The sequence below is a fragment of the Crinia signifera genome, chromosome 2, assembly GCF_055691185.1.
Source record: "Crinia signifera chromosome 2, ASM5569118v1, whole genome shotgun sequence".
NCBI lineage: Eukaryota > Metazoa > Chordata > Amphibia > Anura > Myobatrachidae > Crinia > Crinia signifera.
The window spans coordinates 55,469,529-55,493,443 of record NC_139218.1 but is presented as its reverse complement, the minus strand read 5'-3'; the positions used below and the strand labels follow the sequence as shown (position 1 = coordinate 55,493,443).

At 46.4% G+C, this 23,915-nt stretch overlaps 2 pseudogenes; both read right to left on the bottom strand.

The window, feature by feature from the left end:
* Positions 1-18,292: 18,292 nt before the first annotated feature.
* LOC146060954 (5S ribosomal RNA) lies at positions 18,293-18,412 on the bottom strand (annotated as a pseudogene).
* Positions 18,413-23,418: 5,006 nt separating this feature from the next.
* On the bottom strand, positions 23,419-23,538 carry LOC146060943 (5S ribosomal RNA; annotated as a pseudogene).
* Between the last annotated feature and the right edge of the window lie 377 nt (positions 23,539-23,915).

The window sequence follows — 23,915 nt, the reverse complement described above, 5'->3', positions numbered from 1 at the left end:
GGTTTCCCCAAGGAAATGGGCCTGGGGGATGTCTGGAGGATGAGGCACCCTGGGGAACAGCAGTTTTTGTGTTTCTACAATATGTATCCCTCATTTCCAGGATCGACATGGCCTTGGTTTCCGAGGACTGTCTGCCCCGGATCCAGGTAACAAACTATAGGACATATCTGACTATTCACCCCTGGAAATAAAAGGAAGCTTTGGAAGCTAAATGCCTTTTGGCTGACCCAGCTTGAGTCATGGGGGAATTAAAAGCACTTTGCCAAAAGTTTTTTGAGACAAATGAAGGGATATAGCTAGCCTTAGGGGCTCAATATGAAAAGAGATAGCGGGGCTAAAATTAACCTACTGTATAGAGAAGAAGAAAGGAAGTTAGAGATAGCGTCCCATGTCCAAGAACAAAAATACTTATCTGATAGCTCAAAAGAGAATAGTAGGGTACAGTTGGAAGCCCAAGAGGAATGGCGTAGGTGCTTATCAGAGAAAACAATGTACATGAGAGATCCAGTGGGTGAAACGACTCCCGCGGCACTGATTTTGAATCCTGGCATGGAGCATGGCGGCAACCCCCCAGCACTGGAGCCAGCCTGGCCTGCTGCAGCCCTGATCCTCAGACCCAGCAGGGTGAAGGGGGGTAACAACTTGGTGCCTTCCCCCTCCATCATTACTAATCGTAAAACCAGGCGCAGTGCAGGGCGGCTTCCCCCATCCCTCGGACCCAGCACTGACGGCTGCATCACTTATCTTCAGACCCAGCGGGGGGGAAGGGGTGTGTGTGTGTGTGTGTGACTTGGCGGCTCCAGTGCAGATCATGTACGAGATTCAAGTAGGAGCTGAGGAGCTGGATTGTGCTTGGAACAGACAAGTAATCCCCAGATCAGTGTTTCCATACCCTGGCCTCAGCCCAGTGCTCCCCATCTAACCAATCATCTCCCTTCCCCAGCCCAGTACCCTACATCTAACCAATCATCTCCCTTCCCCAGCCCAGTGCCCCCATCTAACCAATCATCTCCCAGCCCCAGGCCTGTACCCCACATCTAACCAATCATCTCCCGTCCCCAGCCCAGTGCCCCCATCTAACCAATCATCTCCCATCCCCAGCCCTGTACCCCACATCTAACCAATCATCTCCCTTCCCCAGCTCAGTGCCCCCATCTAACCAAATATCCCCCATCCCCAGGCCACAGCCCCCCCACTTAACCAACCATCCCCCATCCCCAGCCCAGTGCCCCATCTAACCAACCATCCCCTCCTGTCCCCAGGCCAGTGGCCCTCCCTGTCCCAGTGTCTGACTCCCTGCCCCTTTCCCTCCCCGATCAGCTAGCTGCCCACATCCCACTGCCTACCACATGACCCCCAGCCAGTACAGTACCCCCCATAACCTTAATCCTCATATCTGTGTAACCTTAACCAGTATCCAGCCTGTCTGGTCCTGCCTTTTACTCTGTCAGACCCCCTCCCATTTACTATTCTGACCCCAACCCCACAACCCCAAAATTTTGCTATGGGGCCCAGACAGGTCTAGTTATGCCCCTGGTTAGAAAAGATGTTAGTGAGAGGACGAGTGGAGATGTTGGGTGGGAATGCGGACAGAAATATCGGGAAGAACAGAGGCTAAGTAGTGGTAAATATTACCATGAAATTACAGCCCCTGCAAATAAATCTAAAATTTAATACATTACTGAATGTTACGCAACAAATCATCATGGGGCAAATGTATTAAGCCTGGAGAAGAGATAAAGCTCCAAAAGTAACTGACATTTTTCAAACCCACCCTGTAACTTGACAGGTAAAAGCGGTTTGGCCGATGATAAAGTACCAGCCACTTTATGACTTATATGAGTTGAATAAATCTGCCCATATGTGTCCTTCCATTTCACCCATGGATCATAACCCAGAAGTGATAGCAATGATATTCTATTTACAACTGATCAGATTCCATTTCCAGGAATCTGCCCTTTCAATGCCCAATATAAGGATGTTAAGAAAATAATTCAAAATAATTTTTTAATTTTGAAACATGACCATACATTAAGGGATATTTTACCTTCCCAACCAACATTTATATTCAAAAAGAATCGATCGCTCAAAACTTTACTTGCCCCCATTATGCTTAAAGACACCATTAAGAGTACTACACAGAATGGATCCAATAAGTGGTTACCTAAAGCTCCAGTTTGAAGACCACATCAGTGATTATAGAAGGGGAAGCCAGACCTATTGAGGTTAAAGGTTACATTAATTGTAACACAGAATTTGTCATCTACCTGCTTACCTGCGGCTGTGGCCTCAGGTATGTGGGCTGGACTACACGTGCGCTCAGAACTAGGTTTCAAGAGCACCGGAGGAACATCCTCAATAAAACTATAATGCATAGTGTTTCCCGAAATTATGTCGAACAGCACAATGGAGATCCTAAATGTCTTAAGTTGATTGGATTGGAACATGTGAAAGTTTCCAAAAGAGGAGGCAATAGTTATACCTATTGCCTCCTCTTTTGGAATTCTTTGCAGCCAAGAAATATATTGGATTTTTAAGTTCAATTCCTTATTTCCAAAGGGGTTGAATGAATCTCTTGAATTGAATGTGGTGCTTTAAGAGACTTATTTTATTAATAACAACGATGTGTTTAAATAGGTCTTATAAATTTTGCCATAATCCTTACTTTTGAGTTTTAACGATTGATGCTACATAATACCTGAAATCTAGTATAGAATATAACTAGGACATCTAGGTCGAACTACAGGCCCATCTCCCTCCTCCCTTTTCCCTCCAAACTCCTAGAACATCTGGCCTATAATCGTCTCCTAAGCCACTTTACTGCTAACTCCATTCTAGACCCCCTCCAATCCGGTTTTCGCCCTTTACATTCCACTGAAACTGCCCAATCCAAAGGCCTCTTCTCTATCCTCATCCAGCTTGATCTGTCAGCTGCCTTTGACACCGTTGACCACCCTCTCCTGCTCAACACCCTCCGCTCCTTTGGCATTACTGGCACGGTCTTCTCCTGGTTCACCTCATACCTCTCCGATCGCTCCTTCCCCGTCTCCAATCCGAGCTCCTCCTCTCCTACTACCCCGCAACCAGTCGGTGTTCCCCAAGGGTCAGTCCTTGGCTCTCTCCTCTTCTCCCTCTATACCGCCTCTCTGGGCACACTCATCAGCTTCTACAGCTTCCATTACCACCTTTATGCTGATGATACCCTAATCTATCTCTCCTCCCCCGACCTATCCCCATCACTCCTGTCCAAGGTCTCCGAATGTCTCACGGCCATTTCAGCCTGGGTGACCCAAAGCTTCCTGAAACTAAACATGGCTAAAACTGAACATCTAATCTTCCATCCCCCATACATCCCCTCTTCTCCCACTATCTCCATCAGCATTGGTGAAACCGAGATCACCTCCACCGACAAAACGTGCTGCCTCGGTGTCATCATTGACTTCTCCCTCTCTTTCACCCCCCACATTCGTGCTCTCTCACAGTCTTGCCGCTTTCACCTCCGCAACATCTCGTGCATCAAACCATTCCTCTCCAATGACGCAACCAAAATTCTCATTCACTCTCTTGTCATCTCCTTCCTTGACTACTGCAACATCCTTCTCTCCGGGCTACCTCTCGCCCGCCTCGCTCCCCTCCAATCCATTCTTAACGCCGCTGCTAGGCTCATCTTCCTCTCCCGCCGCTCTACCTCTGCCTCCCCCTCTGTCTATGTCTTCACTGGCTCCCCATTACTTTCCGAGTTCTTTTTAAACTGCTCACCACCACCTACAAGGCTCTCTCCTCCTCCACAGCTCCTTACCTCATTTCACTGATCTCTATCCACACTCCCTCCCGTCCTCTTCACCCTGCCGCCGACCGCAGCCTTACCTCTCACCTAATCACCTCCTCCAACTCCCATGTCCAAGACTTCTCTCGCGCTGCCCCCTGCATTGGAACAACCTCCCGCAACCCATCAGGCTTTCTGATTCCCTTGCCTCCTTCAAGCACTCCCTCAAAACCCACTTCTACCGACTAGCCTATACCTCCTCCTCCTAACCTCTTCCGCTCCTCCTATCCTGCCTACCCTTCCCCTCCATCCGTTCCTACTTATCCTATTGTTTTTCGTTCATCCATCCACCTCCTTTTAGTCTGTTAACTCTTATGAGTAGGGCCCTCCTACCTCACTTACTCACCCTACCTCTTTACATCACCAGTGCTCCTGCCCTGTTTTTCCCTTCCTCTACTTCATCTTCAGTCTCCTCAACAATTTCGACACCTACTTCAGAACTGATGCTGATCTTAGTTCTACCAGCTATACCCCTATTTATGCTGTATTTTATCAACACACCCTATACATTACCTTGTAATTAGTTTTTTGTTTGCTATGTACGGCGCTGCGGACACTTTGTGGCACCTTATAAATAAACAAACTACTACTACCACTACCTCTACATAGAGGTCCTAATAACATTAGTTCCAGGAGGATTAATTTAAATGTTACACTATCCCCGTGCCATCTGATCTCCCTTGTGATTGGCTCAATAGGAGCGGAACGTCACTTCTGGTGACGCATCGCTGAGCCGGGGATATACAGATTACCATTTATTATTGTGTCTGGTGGAGGGGATCTGTCCCCCGACACATATGATGGCACAATGTGCCCTGATAAATAGAAGAGCATCATGAACGTGGACTGTGATTATAATTTATAAAGGTACTAGGTGATTCATCGCGCCCTACGGGCGCTCTTCACACCGGCGTAAGGGGCTAAGCCCCTTAATTTGTGAACATTTGTATTGTGAGAAATATGGTTAGAATTGTATGAAAGATGCCCTGTATTGCAGCTTCTGGCAGTGGGTGAGGGTCCAGCGTGGCAGCACAGGAGTACCGGACGGTGGCCCTGAGTCAGTGTCTCCTCCTACTGGGTGGGAGTTAGGGTGCATGAGAGCAGGAGGCTGGGATATGAGGCATGATAGGGGTATGTGGGCAACACAGCGTCAGCGATTACCCAGTGGTGGAAGTTACGGTTCAGGAGAGCAGGAAGCTGGGTAGTGATAGGGGTGTGTGGGCATACGGGGGACTAAAGAGGGTGGTGGACACTGTGCAGCTTCTGCCAGTGGGTGAGGGTCCAGCGTGGCAGCACAGAAATACAGGAGTCAGTGTCTCCTCCGACTGGGTGGGAGTTAGGGTGCATGAGAGCAGGAGGCTGGGCGGTAAAGCATGATAAGGGAATGTGGGCAACACAGGGTGAGCGGGTCTCCACTGGCGGAAGTTACGGGGCAGGAGAACAGGAGGCAGGGCAGTGTCCTCCCACATTGATGGCAAAAGTATTCAACATCGGCCATAAACCATCGATTATTTGAAAATCATTGATGGTCGATAGGCATCCCTAGAACTGGAGGAGGGTGGGGGACAGTATGCAGCTCTCGGCAGTGGGTGAGCGTCTCCTCCCACTGGGAGGGAGTGAGCGTGCATGAGAGCAGGAGGCTGTATAATAGTGGTATGTGGGCAAGACATTGATAAAAGTTGTGGCGCTGGTGCAGAGGGCAGTGGGGAAACCTGCAGTGCGGCAGCCAGGGCCGGATTTCCCACCTAGGGGCGGTACCTGCTTGTGGTGGTACAGGATCCCCCATTGTCACGGGGGTACGTGAAATGCGGGAGCGGGGGCCGCGGTGGTCCGCTGGGGGGTGGAATTGCCGGAAGGGGGTCTGGGGGGTCTGCAAATTGCGGGAGGGGGGGTGGTGTGTGGGGATCTGCGGTTAGCGGGAGGGGGCGGGGGTCCGCAAATCGTGGGCGGGGGGGGCTTGAATCGTGGGAAGGGGGGTCCGCAAATTGCGGGAGGGGGGTTGTCGGGGTTAGTGAATTGCGGGAGGGGGGGTTGCGGAGGTCCGTGAATTGCGGGAGGGGCGCGGGAGGAGCCGTGAGTCAAGGGGGGGGGTGGTGCGGGGGTCCGTGAATCATGGGAGGGGTCATGAATCGCAGGAGGAGGGGGTCGTGGGGGGGCTGCGAATCGCAGGAGGGGGGGTGTGGGGGGTTGCCGTGAATTGCATGAGGGGGGCGTGAATCAAGGGAGGGTGGGCGCAGGGGGGTGGTGCGGGGGTCCGTGAATCGCGGGAGGGTGCATGAATCGCGGGAGGGGGGTCGTGGGGGGTTCCGAATCGCAGGAAGGGGGGTATGGGGGGTGCCGTGAATTGCGTGAGGGGGGCATGAATCGCGGGAGGGGGGGTCCCCGAATGTGTGAATTACGGGGCGGTCGCAAATCGCGAGAGGTGCCGAGGGGGCCCGCAAATCGCGGGAGGGGGGCGCTACGGGGGGTTTCGTGAATCGCGGGAGGGGGGGTCGTGGGGGGTTGCGAATCGCAGGAAGGGGGGTGTGGGGGGTGCCGTGAATTGCGTGAGGGGGGCATGAATCGCGGGAGGTGGGGTCCCCGAATGTGTGAATTAGGGGGCGGTCGCAAATCGCGAGAAGTGCCGAGGGGGCCCACAAATCGCGGGAGGGGGGCGCTACGGGGGGTTCCGTGAATCGCGGGAGGGGGCGGCGCGAATTGCGGGAGGGGGGTCGCAAATCACAGTAGGGGGTGGGGTGCCGTGAATCGCGGGAGGGGGGCTTGCGGGGGGGCCTTTAAATGCCGGGAAGGGGGGTCGCAGGGGTCCCGCGAATCGCGGGAGGAGAGGATGCAGGGGTCCTGCGAATCGCGGGAGGGGGCTCGCGGGAGGGAGGGGTTGCTGGGGTCCCGCGATTTGCGGGAGGGTCGCGGGGGTCCCGCGTTTCGCGGGAGGGGGTGGTCGCGGAGGTCCAGCGAATCGCGGGAGGGGGTGGTCGGGTCTGGGACGGATATTAGACAGCACTTACATCGACAGCCATTACATCGACACCATTAGTTCGACAGCTCAATAGGTCGACATGGTTTTAGGTCGACATACTATTAGGTCGACATGTCATTATGTCGACAGCTCCTTAGGTCGACAGCTCATTAGGTTGACATGTTTTTAGGTCGACACTGCCATTAGGTCGACAGAGTCTATGTCGACAGTCAAAAGGTCGACATGTTTTTTTTCACTGTTTTTTTGGCCGAAATGTCGACACAGTCGACATGGACACAGTTTAAAGTGTACCGCAGCCGCTCGCTATGCTTCGGGCACACTATTTTATTCTCCCACCACGCCCTAGTGGATAGTAGGGCATGAAATACCGCCTGTCGGCACATGTCGGCTCGATAAACAGTGAAAAAACCCATGTCGACCTTTTGACTGTCGACATAGACACTGTTGACCTAATGGCAGTGTCGACCTAAAAACATGTCGACCTAATGAGCTATCGACCTAATGAGCTGTCGACCTAATGAGCTGTCGACATAATGACATGTCGACCTAATGGTATGTCGACCTAAAACCATGTCGACCTATTGAGCTGTCGAACTAATGGTGTCGATGTAATGGCTGTCGATGTAAGTGCTGTCTAACAATAGTCTGGATACCGGGGTGGTCGCGGGGGTCCTGCGAATCGCGGGAGGGGGGTCGCGGGGGTCCCGCGAATCGCGAAGAAAAGAGAGCCAGTAGGCGCCTTCTGTACACTAAAAAATGTTTTAATCAACAATCAACATACAAGTATCACAATTCACAAACACATAACATGTACCTATGCATGCATGCAAAAGAGATAAAAGCTAAAAAATAAAAAATTAAATAAAAATAAAAATAAAGTAAAAAGTCTGCATCAGATAATTACCGAGTCCTGATTGGATGGTGTGGATGCCAGTAATTATAATCCCAACAAGGGTCCAGAGCTGTGCAAGATGTTAGTGTCCAGAGATGTAATACTGAACAGTTTGTAATCCAAGGTAAGTAGACCACTTGCTTAGCACTCTCTGTTGGATGCCCGATATTAGTTGGTGGCGTCCGTACTGTGAAATACATCACTATCACCCGCGGGGTCGACACGTCAGTATTGTTGGTATTCAATGCTGGGTAGTTGTCACTCCAGCAGTCCCGATACTCGTGGATGCGAATAGACTGAATCCCCTTGTGTTACCTTCTCACTGTCATGAGCTTGCGCCCAGTATGCTGTGTCGGCGTTACCGCACTGGCCTCAGTGTACGCGGCCGGCAGTAGTAGAACACGCCGCAGTGTCTGAAGGTGCCTATCTCGGGGATCAGATCCTTGCTGGTAAACGTAGCCGGGGACCGGTAGTTAGAGGTCGGTCATGTGTCGCTGCTGTATCCCTTTGGGTGTCTGGCTGCAATGTCCACAATTGACTCCTCACGAAAACTAGTTTCGCTGCGCTCAGGCGAATCGCGGGAGGGGGGGTTCGCGGGGGTCCCGCGAATCACGGGAGGGGGGGTCGCGGGGGTCCCGCGACTCGCGGGAGGGTGGAAAGCGGGGGTCCCGCGAATGTCGGGAGGGGGGGGGTCACGGGGGTTCCGAAAATCGAGGGAGGGGGGGTCGCGGGGGTCTCGCGAATCGCGGGAGGGGGGTCGCGGGGGTCCCGCGATTCGCGGGAGGGGGGGGCGCTGGGCTCCCGCGATTCGCGGGAGGGGGGGTCGCGGGGGGTCCCGCAAATCGTGGGAGGGGGGGTCGCGGGGGGTCCCGCGAATCGCGGGAGGGGGGGGGGTCGCGGGGTCCCGCGAATCGCGGGAGGGGGGGGGGGGTCGCGGGGGGTCACGCGAATCGCGGGAGGGGGGTCGCGGGGGTCCTGGCAGAGGGTAGGGATGTGCAGGAGTAATGGTGGATGGTGGCTGTGGAGTAATGGTGGATGGTGGGCGTGTACTGTAGCCCTGGCTGGGCGGGGGGAGGTGATGTCAAGGGGGTGGAACGTTAGACACATGAAAGTGAAACTGTTCTACACAGGAACGTTCTCCACAGGGGTTGAGTGACAGATCTGGCTAAATATATAAGAGATAAGTACGATCTCCGCAATAAGGGGTGAAGACTATGAGCGGGGGACATTAGTTCCACATAATTGGTTCCTAGGGAAATAACAATATAAGTTTTACCTTAACACATTGGCTCATTACACTGGCATTCTTGATATGAGCAAAGAGCATTGGTCATCAATAACGTTACCTTATTTCCAGCCATCCAAAAAATGGGAAATAATTGATATATATTATTTAGACTGTTGAATATATGTTAATGGTTTTTTTATTGGTAATTAGTGAGTGCTTATATTAAAATAAAAAATGCCACCATCTTTACTTCTGGAATAATGCTGTTTTTCTATGTACTACACTTGTTCTGACCCAGTGAATGTATAAGGGTCAAAGGTCATATTAGAGTTTTTATGGGTTTATAATAGAATAAAATGTATTTTTCTTATGTAAATGTGATAAATTTAATGGTAGATAGTCTGTCTCCTTTTAGATTCATCAAATATAATGAATATAAGATTTTCATATGGGTGAATCAATTAATTATGCTAATAAGCTGAAAGGAACTCTGAGTATAAATATGAGTCCAGGACTCATAACAGCACACTTTGATAAAGCTGGCGTTGAGTCCAGTGAAACGCGTTGGTGCCCTATCCAGAACCAGTATTGTTGGACCCTTGGTATTGTTGAACTCACCTGCTGATTCTTCTGACCACCTGGTCCCTCCAGTTTTGGATGTCTTTGGCTGAATCTTACCTGGCAAATATTGGATACACTCTACTGAGAGGTTGAAGTCCCCTCCTAGTCATCTGATAGGGACTCCCTCATACAGCCTCCAGGATAAAAATGCCGTGTGGACTCCATCAATAAACCGGGACTGCTACCATTGTGGACAGTGCAGGTTGTATACCAACCACATTCTGGGTCCATTTATTTACTTCTACAGTCTGGAAAATTCGGTACTTGTGTATTATCACGGCGCCCCCGATTTCCATCGCAGGGCATTGTACAACCAGAAAATCGCGTCTCATCGCATCGCATGCCATATGATCACATGCGATGCGATGAGACGCGATTATACCCGATTTTTAATTGTACAGGCACCCAGACCCGATTTTACATTGTACACCCACCCTGATGGGTAATGACAATGTTAAATGCCCCCCCATTGTTAACGCCACCCCACTATCAACGCCAACCCGAAGCGTGGCGAGCGGCGGCGGTACGCGTCCTCTGACCTTTTCATACCCCCACTATCCACGTCGGCGTGGAGTTGATTTTATATAGTCTCGCTGCGCTCGCCACGCTTCGGGCTCGGTGGCTCGCTGCGCTCGCCACACTATATAGGATCAACTCCACACCGACGTGGATAGTGGGGGTATAAAAAGGTCGGAGGAGGCGTACCGCCGCCCCTCGCAGGCTCACCACGCTTCGGGTTGGCCTTGATAGTGGGGTGCCATTAACAATGGGGGGGGGGGGATTTAACATTGACATTACACATCAGGGTGGGGATACAATTAAAAATTGGTTCTGGGTGGGCATTTAACATTGAAATCGCGTTGCATCGCATGCCATTATAATGGCATGCGATGCGACACAATATTAAAATTGTACACTCATCCCAGGAAAAGCCTCAAATCGGGTCCATCGCATGCCATCGCATACCTTAATTAGTGGTATGCGATGCGACGCGACGGGCGCCGTGATAATACACAATCGTTGGGATCGTGTACCTTTAAGTTAAGGTACACGATCCCAACGATGGACCCGATTTCCTTTGAAATCAGGTCCATTTTGCCGGCAAAGGTAAAAAATCGGGGGCATCGCGTCGGTCGGGACCATTAACATTGGTCCCGATGCGACCGACGCGATGCCCCCGATTTTGCCATAGGCTTCAATGTTAAAATATTTTTTAACATTGAAATCGTGAGCATCGCGTCGGTCTTGTGCCATTATAATGGCACAAGATGAGATGGACTTGATTAAGTCCATCTCACATTGAAAAAAATGTGAAAAATGTGAAATGGGACAATATGACCCATTTCACATTATATATGGCCCCGTCGCCACGATAGACGCCAACCCGAAGCGTGGCGAGCACAGCGAGCCCGCGAGGGGCGGCGGTGCGCGTCCTCCGACCTTTTCATTCCCCTACTATCCACGTCGGCGTGGAGTTGAGAATATATAGTGTGGCGAGCGCAGCGAGCCACCGAGCCCAAAGCGTGGCGAGCGCACGCGTATACCTGTGAAGTTATACGCGTCCCCTCGCGGGGCTTGCCACGCTTCGGGCTCGGTGGCTCGCTGTGCTCGCCACACTATATATTCTCAACTCCACGCCGACGTGGATAGTAGGGGAATGAAAAGGTCGGAGGACGCGCACCGCCGCCCCTCGCTCGCCACGCTTCGGGTTGGCGTCTATCGTGGCGTGGGGTTTACGTTGTAAATTTTGGGGGTCTAGGGAATATTTTACATTGAATCCAATGTAAAATCGGGTCCCAGGGACCCTATTCACATTTGATTCAATCAAAAAATCGGGTCGGCCGTGCTAGGAAACAAGTACCTTTTTTTCTTTTCCATTCCCAGGGAGCATGTTGTGCACCAGTATAGGGCTGTATTAGCTCAAAATACAGTGTTTGAATAACTGCTACTTAGAATGTACCAAAGGTATTGGGCATAGATTGCTCTGCAAAGTAAAATAATAAAAAAAAAAACATAATGCCAACTGAAATAATACACCAGATAATCATACACAGATTCCAGCATTTCTATCCTCATTAATAATTACCGTGTATTCCCATACGATCATACCCCGATGATATTTTCTCCTGAATAGCTGCATTGGTGACTCATCTTGTAGCAAAAATAATTTTCTGCCGATCATTGTATACTCTGCCTTTATACATGTGAGGTGCAGTTATTTTACTGAGAAATGTTTTTAAAGCAAACATACAAATATATTGTGCCTGATTCGTGTTTGTGTAAGCAAGCAACTGGGAAGAAATATACTGCACTGCAGGTGGGCAGAGTAACATGTGCATCAAGAGTAAGATTTGGGTGGATTATATTTTTTCTGTGCAGGGTAAGTACTGACTGCTTTGGCATCTATCCAATGAATATTAAGGTGCATACATACGGTGAGATTTAAGGTGCCCACACACTAGAAAGATCTGCGATCATAAGATGTGCGCATAAATTAGCCTTCAAATCTTTTGCCTGTCCTGGACAAAAGATTTTAGGCAAGCGCACATCTTTACCAAAGATTATTTTGTTAAATCTTCTGATCTTTCATGCAGCATGTAAGATCAGAAGATTTAGCAAAAGATCCACGGGAGCGCGCATCGGACCGAAATCGGCCGAAAAACATCAGACGATATATATCGCCCGATTTATCGGAAATCGGCCAATCGGCCAAAAAAATCGTTCTAGTGTTTGGGCACCTTTAGGCTATGTACAATTTTGACAATGCAATTTCCCTTGAACTCCCTGGAGTCCAGAATCATACAATCTTTAATATATTTACAAGAGATTTTAACTATGGCTTAATCTGACTATATTAGAACACTACACTATATACAATACAATCAAAATTGGCTTGCCTGCACGGTCTATTTTTTCTAGGGATGACGATCCCACAGGGGTGTATATCGGCATCGCAAGCTGTACACAAACTGCGATTTGTGCTCGTTTTCTTACGATTTTGACTATTTAGTAAAAATCGGAAGCTCAAATTGCACCTAAAGCAGGCACCTTTACACAGCTTTAGTTTTACATTGTAATGAAGATTACGTTTTGAACACACCCCGCTCAAATTATGGGCAGTAGCCAATTAGCCGAGGTTAATAAATTTGCAGAGGGCGAACCAAATAATTGTGATAACTGGCACTTACTGGGAATTATGGTTTGCGCACCTCGGTCATGTGAAGCATAATCCCTGATAAGCAGCTGCAATAACATATGGATCCGAATACTTATCCCGGATCCCATGTGATATCCCACGAAAAAGGGGGATATCACATCTTTCTCCTTAAAAAAGATAGTAATGCCATTTTTACCATTTTAAAACGGTAATATGTGCGGTCTGAAAGGGGCAGAGTGATTTTACCGTTTCCAAAAAAACGGTTTTTGGAAACGGTAAAAAAGCAGGGTCCTACCCATTTCAGACCCGTTTTTTTTGGTGTCACAACGGGTCCGAAACGGGATTCCTCTCCCCCCACCCACCTCTGGGCAGCGCAGCGCAGGGCAGGGAATAATCGCACTGGGGGCAGGGGGTCCCTGCAGTGTATGTTAGATCAGTGGCGGGGTCCCTGCAGTGGATGGGAACTAGTAGCTGCCGGGACCCCGCCACTGATCATACACTGCAGGGACCCCCTGCCCCCAGTGCGACTATTCCCTTCACTGCGCTGCCCTGCCCAGGTAGGATCCGGGCTGTGGGGTTGTGGGGCTGGCTGCTACTCCCCATGTCCCTACCTCCAGGCTCCAGCATCTGGATAGCCGGCTTCTGCACCCCGCTCCGTTGGTCACGCAGCACTCCCCCTCAGGTCACGCTCCCCTGTGCTCTGTGGCCGGGTCGGGGGAGATCACGGCTCTATCTCAAGGGGACGGAACTCCCTGGTCTACAAGTCGCCAGCAGGACATCAACCCCAGCGTGCAGCCCAGCAGGGAGGAGCTGCACAGCAGCCGCCGGCACTCTGCAGCACCAGGGCAGGGGTCCCCATCTGGTGCACCCGGCACACGGGAACCACCACAGCGGGGCATGGAGGACCACTACCTCCGCTCACCTGCCCAGCATGGCATCCACCAATGGCCAGGGGCTCATCCTCTACTCGCAGCCCTCTTTCACGGTAAATGAACGGAATGATCAACCCGGGCGTCGGGGGAGGGGGCTGCCCGGGGGTCCTCCCAGCAAACTGATTCATGGGGGGGGGGGGCACGGTGAAGCCCTCACTAATGTTAAGATGTCCCTGGGGAGGGGAAGCTGCCCAGACCGTACCACTTTCACTATTGATTTCACACCGCAGCAAACCTGCTTTAGACCAGGTATTTAGATGCGGTGTGAAAGAGGTTAAACTTGCTCTGACCCGTTTTAAAAAACTTTTTAAATACCTGGTCTGAGCAGGTTTTGCGGTGTGAAAGCAGCATTAGATAATGACATTGCCTAATGCAGCTTCACTTTTAGGAGAAGGGTAATTATTGGTGAATGAATTATATTGTAAGCAGGGCCGGCTCTACCACTAGGCAGCTTTAGGCAGCTGCCTAGGGCGCCAGGATCTAGGGGGGCACCACCAAGTCTGCCTATCAAAAAATAAAGGATGTCTGTGAGGATCCATGTTGTACTTAATGCAGGTGGTTGCTGTGGAACCTCTATGACCTCACCTCCATACTTTCTCTTGAGGTATACTTCCCTATTTTGCTTCCCTCTCTTCCTGTACTCTGTTGTGGGTGGCAAAGGGGAGGGTGCTGGGGGCCTCCAGAGAAAGCAAGAGTCTTGCCCACCTACCTGGGGGGCTGGGAGGACCACTCAATTTTGGGAGGCTCCCTGCTATTCCAGAATGTTAATCAAGTATGCATTAATGGGTTGGTAAATGGTTATTGATGCAGTATGGGTGGGGGGTTAGTAGGCTGGAGTTTTGCCTAGGGTGCTGAGAAGCCTTACACCGGCCCTGATTGTAAGGCAGGGGTATTCAACATGCAGCCCTCCAGTAAATACACATCCCAGCATGCCATGCCACAATTTTGCAAATAGTAGTTCCACAGCAGCTGGAGGTTCACATGTTGAATTCAACTTTTGTAAGGAAAACAAATACTCTCTGTAGTGTATTCATTATTCTCTGCTTTATATGGAAGTCAATGATGCTTTATATATATTGTATGACAATGGCAGTCACTGATGCTTTTGCTATTACATATGATATTATGTAATGTTATGACACACTCTGTATTATTTGGCAGTCTTCTGCATTGTATTATGGTTCCAGTGGTGCTCTGTGTATTGTATAGTGGTCAGTGTGATGTTCTCTTTATAAGCTCACCATCGGGTATCCCCCCGATCCACACTTTACCTGTTGACATACTTAAATATAACCTTAACTTTAACTTAAATAACTTAACCTAAAACAAAGACACGGACACAAGTGCTGGCGTTTTAAAAGAATGTCAAATTTATTTTGACAACTAAACTATGACTATAAATGGTGGCGGCACTAAAGAACGGTCACTATAGGAAAGGTGGGGTTAAAGATCACTATGCATACACACATCGCTGGTGATCACTCTCCCTGGTCAGCCACCCGGCCTGGTGGTGTGGCCATCCCCCGTACAGAAGCATGGCCCATGACAATCGATGTCAAGGGAGAGTGCACCCCACTACCTACACACACACACACAGAGTTCTTAAAGAATGACCGTTCTTTACCGCCGCCGGAGAAGAAGAGAAATAGGGAAGGGTGGGTGGGTCTTCGTCGGACAGAGGGTGATCACTCTAACATGTGATCATTCCTAACCTGTCTAAACCCTCCCCCTGCTCTGATAGGCCTTGTGCCCATCCTCAAATTACCATATCACCTGACCAACAGCAAAGTGTACCCTGTAAGAACCCTCAGTGGTTTATGTTCACCTCAGGCTTAACCCCTTCCCGACATTTGACGTACATTTACGTCATGGTCGGGATGTACTTCCTGACACATGGCATAAATGTACGTCATGACTTGTAACTGTCACCGCGTCTAGAGACGCGGTGACAGAGGGACGATGTCTGCTGTCCCTGACAGCAGACATCTTCCCTCATTGCCCAGGGGGGGCAGCGATGCCCCCCGCCATGGGCGATCGCTGCGATTGGCTGTTCAAACGTGAACAGCCAAAAGCAGCGTTTACTGTGTGATGTGTAAAATTTAGACTCTGCTGCCCCCTAGCGTCCAAAAAAATAAAAGAAAGTTGAAATAATGATGTAATAATAAAGTTTAGATATGGTCTATGTTAGTTATTAACTATTTTGAGTGGTATGATTATTTGTCTCACAAGCAGAAAATTTTACATTTTGCAAATAGCAAAATGTTCAATTTTTTTACGACATTTTGGTATTTTTCACAAAAAAAAAAAACTGTATCGACCAAAATTTACCACTAATTTAAAGTACAATGTGTCATGGGAAAACAATCTCAAAATCACTGGGATAAGTAAAAGCAAAAAAAAGTTATCCCCACTTAAGTGATACCTGTCAGATTTGAAAAGTCAGGAAGGCAAAAACATGCTGCGTCGGTAAGGGGTTAATCAGCCTTCTGTGTTTCTTTATGGCCATTGCAATTCCATATGTATTGTATATTGGTAGCTGCATTGCTCTCTTTTTTGTATGTCAGAAAGTCACTGTAATGTTTTCTACAATATATTGTGGTCACTGCAATGTCCAATGTATTGCATGGTGGTCAATACAATGTTCTTATTATTGTATGCTGATCACTCTGGGGTTCTCCGCATAATGTGGTCACTATGATGCTCTATGTATTGTATGGCAGCCACTGTGATGTTCTTTATTATGAAGTGGTCACTGTTCGGTTCTTTGAATTATATGCCAGTTACTGGTGCTCTCTGTATAATAGGGCAGTCACTATGATGTTCTCTGCTTTATATGCTGATCAAATAAGTAGATAGTGACTACTATATATATATATATATATATATAGAGAGAGAGAGAGAGAGAGAGAGAGAGAGAGAGAGAGAGAGAGAGAGAGAGAGAGAAGAAGAAGAAGATGTATGGCGCCACTTGTGTCCCAGACTGTTTAGTATTCTGGTGAGAAAAATGTATATACCGGTAACCCTTTTAAGAAAAAGGGGTGTCAGCTAGCCTCTAAAGACGGACACCTTGGTGAGGGGTGTCACAAAAACAAATGCAATTGGTTGGATAGAGGTGTAAGCGACAGCAGATACCTATATACTACAAGAAGTACTCTTTATAGCAAAAAAGAGTTTATTTTATATATATATAAAAAATGCACAATAGCACTATTTAGGAGAACAAACAGTAAGATACAATTTATATAGAAAAAAAACACAATAATAAAAAATGCGAGATTTTTCAAAAAAATGCCTACAGGTGGTATCGCTAAAAATGGGGAGGGGATTAAAAAGGTAGTATAAAAGTGAAAGACTTAGCTAGGTGGAGGAGTCAGCAGGCAGTACCCAATGCGTTTCGTCTAGGAGACTTCTTCAAGGGGTGAGGGAGAGATGTGCCTGGTGCTCTATTTATACTGTATATGCCTAGTGCTAATAATTATGAGGTCACATCCTGTGGGATGTGGCCTCCAATTTTAAGGTTGTGGATTTGTATAGAAATCGCATCTGCTTCTAAAGGTGCTTATGTAATTAATGCTATCTAGCTAACAGTAGTGCAAAATAAATAGAAAACATCATTTAAATAGTGGAAAAGACGTATGATTGAAGTTTAGGGATGCGCGTCCCCACTTCCGGCAGGTGGACGTCACTTTCGCCCCGCTTCCTGCGTGTGTATAGTTCAGTAAACTGGGAGACTTCCGCCTCTCTTTGGCGGATGTTCTGGGTTGCCCCACTTCCGTTTGTTGCCGCTTTGCGGACGAGTGGCTGCAGTAGCTGTCCGTCAACCTCAGGCTAGTGCTTCAGTGTGTATTGGCGTTTCGAGTGGGATCTTTGTCTCCGTTCGGCGGCCATTTTATTGGGGATCTCGGTGACTTTAACATTGGAAAACGGCCATCTTTCCGGATTCAGATACATAGAATTGGAGTTCACTGTTTTCCGTCCATAATTTCTTTATAGTGACTTCATATAGGACATAGGAATATAAAGTACATTGTATTAGTAATTGTGAATTTGCACATATTAGTTAGTTTTATGTGACTTAGTGGGAATAATATATATGGCAATTTGTTAATAGCGTGTTTTCGGGACCAATAATAAAAATATAACAGCATTGATGATATGGATTAAAAAATCGATGTTGATACTTATATAGCAGCAATAATGATATAGCAGCAAAAATATGATATAGCAGCAAAGTTGTTAGAGTGCTTATGTATTAACTGGCCATTAAAGACTAGTCAATAAAAATAATAAATAAATAATAAATAAAGAAAGAAATATTAGGAAGAGGTGTTTAGAAGATAGGTTAGATATAAGTGATCAAGTGATTATTTTTTATTTAGGGCAGTAAGTGTCTATATGAGACCCTTTTGTGTATGGAAAGAAATAACAGGAGATACGTTCAAAAATAATAGGTTGTTGGGTGAATATTATATATTCAAGGGCAGTAATTATCTATATGATACCCGTTTGTACCAGGAAGTGATAAGTGACAGGAAGAGAAGTGAGATACATAGAAGTGGGCAAGAAGGGGAATAAGCCCGTAGGTGGGATGTGAATAGACTGAGCCTTGGTATTTGTGGGTTGACATTATCACGAGGTATTATTCTTTGTGTAGACTGTGCATTACAGAACCTGTTCTTCTCAGGTAGTCTCCTGTCCTGATACTGGACAGGCCCAAACACTGCTTGGCTGCCAAGATCGGACGAGATTGGGCATTGCCAGTGTGGTGTGACTGCAATATCTTTTCATGTGCCAAAACCTCTCGGACCCGAGTACCTATTTGCTCAGAGGGTGAAAATGAGGTATAAGATCAGAAAAGGAAAATAGGGGAGGGTGCAGATATGTGAAAGAAGCACAGGGGGGTGGAGAGGAACACATTGTGTTATACAGTAACAGCTGACATATGCTATGATGATACATCGTGTTATACAGTACCAGCTGATATATGCTATGGTGCTACATCGTGTTATACAGTAACAGCTGATATATGCTATGGTGCTACATCGTGTTATACAGTAACAGCTGATATATGCTATGGTGCTACATCGTGTTATACAGTAACAGCTGACATGCTATGATGATACATTGTGTTATACAGTAACAGCTGATATATGCTATGGTCCTACATCGTGTTATACAGTAACAGCTGATATATGCTATGGTCCTACATTGTGTTATACAGTAACAGCTGACATATGCTATGATGATACATTGTGTTATACAGTAACAGCTGATATATGCTATGGTCCTACATCGTGTTATACAGTAACAGCTGATATATGCTATGGTCCTACATTGTGTTATACAGTAACAGCTGACATATGCTATGGTGCTACATCATGTCATAAAGTAACAGCTGACATACAGTATGCTATGGTGCTACATTGTGTTATACAGTAACAGCTGATATATGCTATGGTCCTACATCGTGTTATACAGTAACAGCTGATATATGCTATGGTCCTACATTGTGTTATACAGTAACAGCTGACATATGCTATGGTGCTACATCATGTCATAAAGTAACAGCTGACATACAGTATGCTATGGTGCTACATCGTGTTATACAGTAACAGCTGATATATGCTATGGTGCTACATCGTGTTATACAGTAACAGCTGATATATGCTATGGTGCTAGATCGTGTTATACAGTAACAGCTGACATGCTATGATGATACATTGTGTTATACAGTAACAGCTGATATATGCTATGGTGCTACATCGTGCCATACAGTAACAGCTGACATATGCTATGGTGCTACATTGTGTTATACAGTAACAGCTGACATATGCTATGATGATACATCGTGTTATACAGTAACAGCTGATATATGCTATGGTGCTACATCGTGTTATACCAGGGTTGCCGACCCTCCCGGAATTTCCGGGAGTCTCCCGAAAATCGGGTACCCCCTCCCGGCCCCCGGAAGGGTGGGCAACCCTCCCGGATTCAGGGGGGACCCCTGCTGACCCCCGGATTGCGGCATTAAAATGCCGCAATCCTCGGGTCTCAGAGGAGGGGGCGGAACTAAAACGGCACAATCGCGTCATTTTAGCCCCGCCCCCTCCACGGAGATCACTGAATTAACTGCTTAAACAACACGGGGCGGGGCTTAGTGATGTCACTCGTAAGCCCCGCCCCCTAAGCGGCTGCTGAAACTCTCCTCTCCGGGCTTCTCCCGGAGAGGAGAATCTTAAAGTCGGTAACCCTGTGTTATACAGTAACAGCTGATATATGCTATGGTGCTACATCGTGTTATACAGTAACAGCTGATATATGCTATGGTGCTACATCGTGTTATACAGTAACAGCTGACATATGCTATGGTGCTACATCGTGTTATACAGTAACAGCTGACATATGCTATGGTGCTACATCGTGTTATACAGTAACAGCTGACATATGCTATGGTGCTACATCGTGTTATACAGTAACAGCTGACATATGCTATGGTGCTACATCGTGTTATACAGTAACAGCTGACATATGCTATGGTGCTACATCGTGTTATACAGTAACAGCTGACATATGCTATGGTGCTACATCGTGTTATACAGTAACAGCTGATATACAGTATGCTATGGTCCTACATCGTGTTATACGGTAACAGCTGATATTTGCTATGGTGCTACATCGTGTTATACAGTAACAGCTGATATATGCTATGGTGCTACATCGTGTTATACAGTAACAGCTGATATATGCTATGGTGCTACATCGTGTTATACAGTAACAGCTGACATGCTATGATGATACATTGTGTTATACAGTAACAGCTGATATATGCTATGGTCCTACATCGTGTTATACAGTAACAGCTGATATATGCTATGGTCCTACATTGTGTTATACAGTAACAGCTGACATATGCTATGATGATACATTGTGTTATACAGTAACAGCTGATATATGCTATGGTCCTACATTTTGTTATACAGTAACAGCTGACATATGCTATGGTGCTACATCATGTCATAAAGTAACAGCTGACATACAGTATGCTATGGTGCTACATCGTGTTATACAGTAACAGCTGATATATGCTATGGTGCTACATCGTGTTATACAGTAACAGCTGATATATGCTATGGTGCTACATTGTGTTATACAGTAACAGCTGACATATGCTATGATGATACATTGTGTTATACAGTAACAGCTGATATATGCTATGGTCCTACATCGTGTTATACAGTAACAGCTGATATATGCTATGGTCCTACATTGTGTTATACAGTAACAGCTGACATATGCTATGGTGCTACATCATGTCATAAAGTAACAGCTGACATACAGTATGCTATGGTGCTACATCGTGTTATACAGTAACAGCTGATATATGCTATGGTGCTAGATCGTGTTATACAGTAACAGCTGACATGCTATGATGATACATTGTGTTATCGACCAAAATTTACCACTAATTTAAAGTACAATGTGTCACGGGAAAACAATCTCAAAATCACTGGGATAAGTAAAAGCAAAAAAAAGTTATCCCCACTTAAGTGATACCTGTCAGATTTGAAAAGTCAGGAAGGCAAAAACATGCTGCGTCGGTAAGGGGTTAATCAGCCTTCTGTGTTTCTTTATGGCCATTGCAATTCCATATGTATTGTATATTGGTAGCTGCATTGCTCTCTTTTTTGTATGTCAGAAAGTCACTGTAATGTTTTCTACAATATATTGTGGTCACTGCAATGTCCAATGTATTGCATGGTGGTCAATACAATGTTCTTATTATTGTATGCTGATCACTCTGGGGTTCTCCGCATAATGTGGTCACTATGATGCTCTATGTATTGTATGGCAGCCACTGTGATGTTCTTTATTATGAAGTGGTCACTGTTCGGTTCTTTGAATTATATGCCAGTTACTGGTGTTCTCTGTATAATAGGGCAGTCACTATGATGTTCTCTGCTTTATATGCTGATCAAATAAGTAGATAGTGACTACTATATATATAGAGAGAGAGAGAGAGAGAGAGAGAGAGAGAGAGAGAGAGAGAGAGAGAGAGAGAGAGAGAGAGAAGAAGAAGAAGATGTATGGCGCCACTTGTGTCCCAGACTGTTTAGAATTCTGGTGAGAAAAATGTATATACCGGTAACCCTTTTAAGAAAAAGGGGTGTCAGCTAGCCTCTAAAGACGGACACCTTGGTGAGGGGTGTCACAAAAACAAATGCAATTGGTTGGATAGAGGTGTAAGCGACAGCAGATACCTATATACTACAAGAAGTACTCTTTATAGCAAAAAAGAGTTTATTTTATATATATATAAAAAATGCACAATAGCACTATTTAGGAGAACAAACAGTAAGATACAATTTATATAGAAAAAAAACACAATAATAAAAAATGCGAGATTTTTCAAAAAAATGCCTACAGGTGGTATCGCTAAAAATGGGGAGGGGATTAAAAGGTAGTATAAAAGTGAAAGACTTAGCTAGGTGGAGGAGTCAGCAGGCAGTACCCAATGCGTTTCGTCTAGGAGACTTCTTCAAGGGGTGAGGGAGAGATGTGCCTGGTGCTCTATTTATACTGTATATGCCTAGTGCTAATAATTATGAGGTCACATCCTGTGGGATGTGGCCTCCAATTTTAAGGTTGTGGATTTGTATAGAAATCGCATCTGCTTCTAAAGGTGCTTATGTAATTAATGCTATCTAGCTAACAGTAGTGCAAAATAAATAGAAAACATCATTTAAATAGTGGAAAAGACGTATGATTGAAGTTTAGGGATGCGCGTCCCCACTTCCGGCAGGTGGACGTCACTTTCGCCCCGCTTCCTGCTTGTGTATAGTTCAGTAAACTGGGAGACTTCCGCCTCTCTTTGGCGGATGTTCTGGGTTGCCCCACTTCCGTTTGTTGCCGCTTTGCGGACGAGTGGCTGCAGTAGCTGTCCGTCAACCTCAGGCTAGTGCTTCAGTGTGTATTGGCGTTTCGAGTGGGATCTTTGTCTCCGTTCGGCGGCCATTTTATTGGGGATCTCGGTGACTTTAACATTGGAAAACGGCCATCTTTCCGGATTCAGATACATAGAATTGGAGTTCACTGTTTTCCGTTCATAATTTCTTTATAGTGACTTCATATAGGACATAGGAATATAAAGTACATTGTATTAGTAATTGTGAATTTGCACATATTAGTTAGTTTTATGTGACTTAGTGGGAATAATATATATGGCAATTTGTTAATAGCGTGTTTTCGGGACCAATAATAAAAATATAACAGCATTGATGATATGGATTAAAAAAATCGATGTTGATACTTATATAGCAGCAATAATGATATAGCAGCAAAAATATGATATAGCAGCAAAGTTGTTAGAGTGCTTATGTATTAACTGGCCATTAAAGACTAGTCAATAAAAATAATAAATAAATAATAAATAAAGAAAGAAATATTAGGAAGAGGTGTTTAGAAGATAGGTTAGATATAAGTGATCAAGTGATTATTTTTTATTTAGGGCAGTAAGTGTCTATATGAGACCCTTTTGTGTATGGAAAGAAATAACAGGAGATACGTTCAAAAATAATAGGTTGTTGGGTGAATATTATATATTCAAGGGCAGTAATTATCTATATGATACCCGTTTGTACCAGGAAGTGATAAGTGACAGGAAGAGAAGTGAGATACATAGAAGTGGGCAAGAAGGGGAATAAGCCCGTAGGTGGGATGTGAATAGACTGAGCCTTGGTATTTGTGGGTTGACATTATCACGAGGTATTATTCTTTGTGTAGACTGTGCATTACAGAACCTGTTCTTCTCAGGTAGTCTCCTGTCCTGATACTGGACAGGCCCAAACACTGCTTGGCTGCCAAGATCGGACGAGATTGGGCATTGCCAGTGTGGTGTGACTGCAATATCTTTTCATGTGCCAAAACCTCTCGGACCCGAGTACCTATTTGCTCAGAGGGTGAAAATGAGGTATAAGATCAGAAAAGGAAAATAGGGGAGGGTGCAGATATGTGAAAGAAGCACAGGGGGGTGGAGAGGAACACATTGTGTTATACAGTAACAGCTGACATATGCTATGATGATACATCGTGTTATACAGTACCAGCTGATATATGCTATGGTGCTACATCGTGTTATACAGTACCAGCTGATATATGCTATGGTGCTACATCGTGTTATACAGTAACAGCTGATATATGCTATGGTGCTACATTGTGTTATACAGTAACAGCTGATATATGCTATGGTGCTACATCGTGTTATACAGTAACAGCTGACATGCTA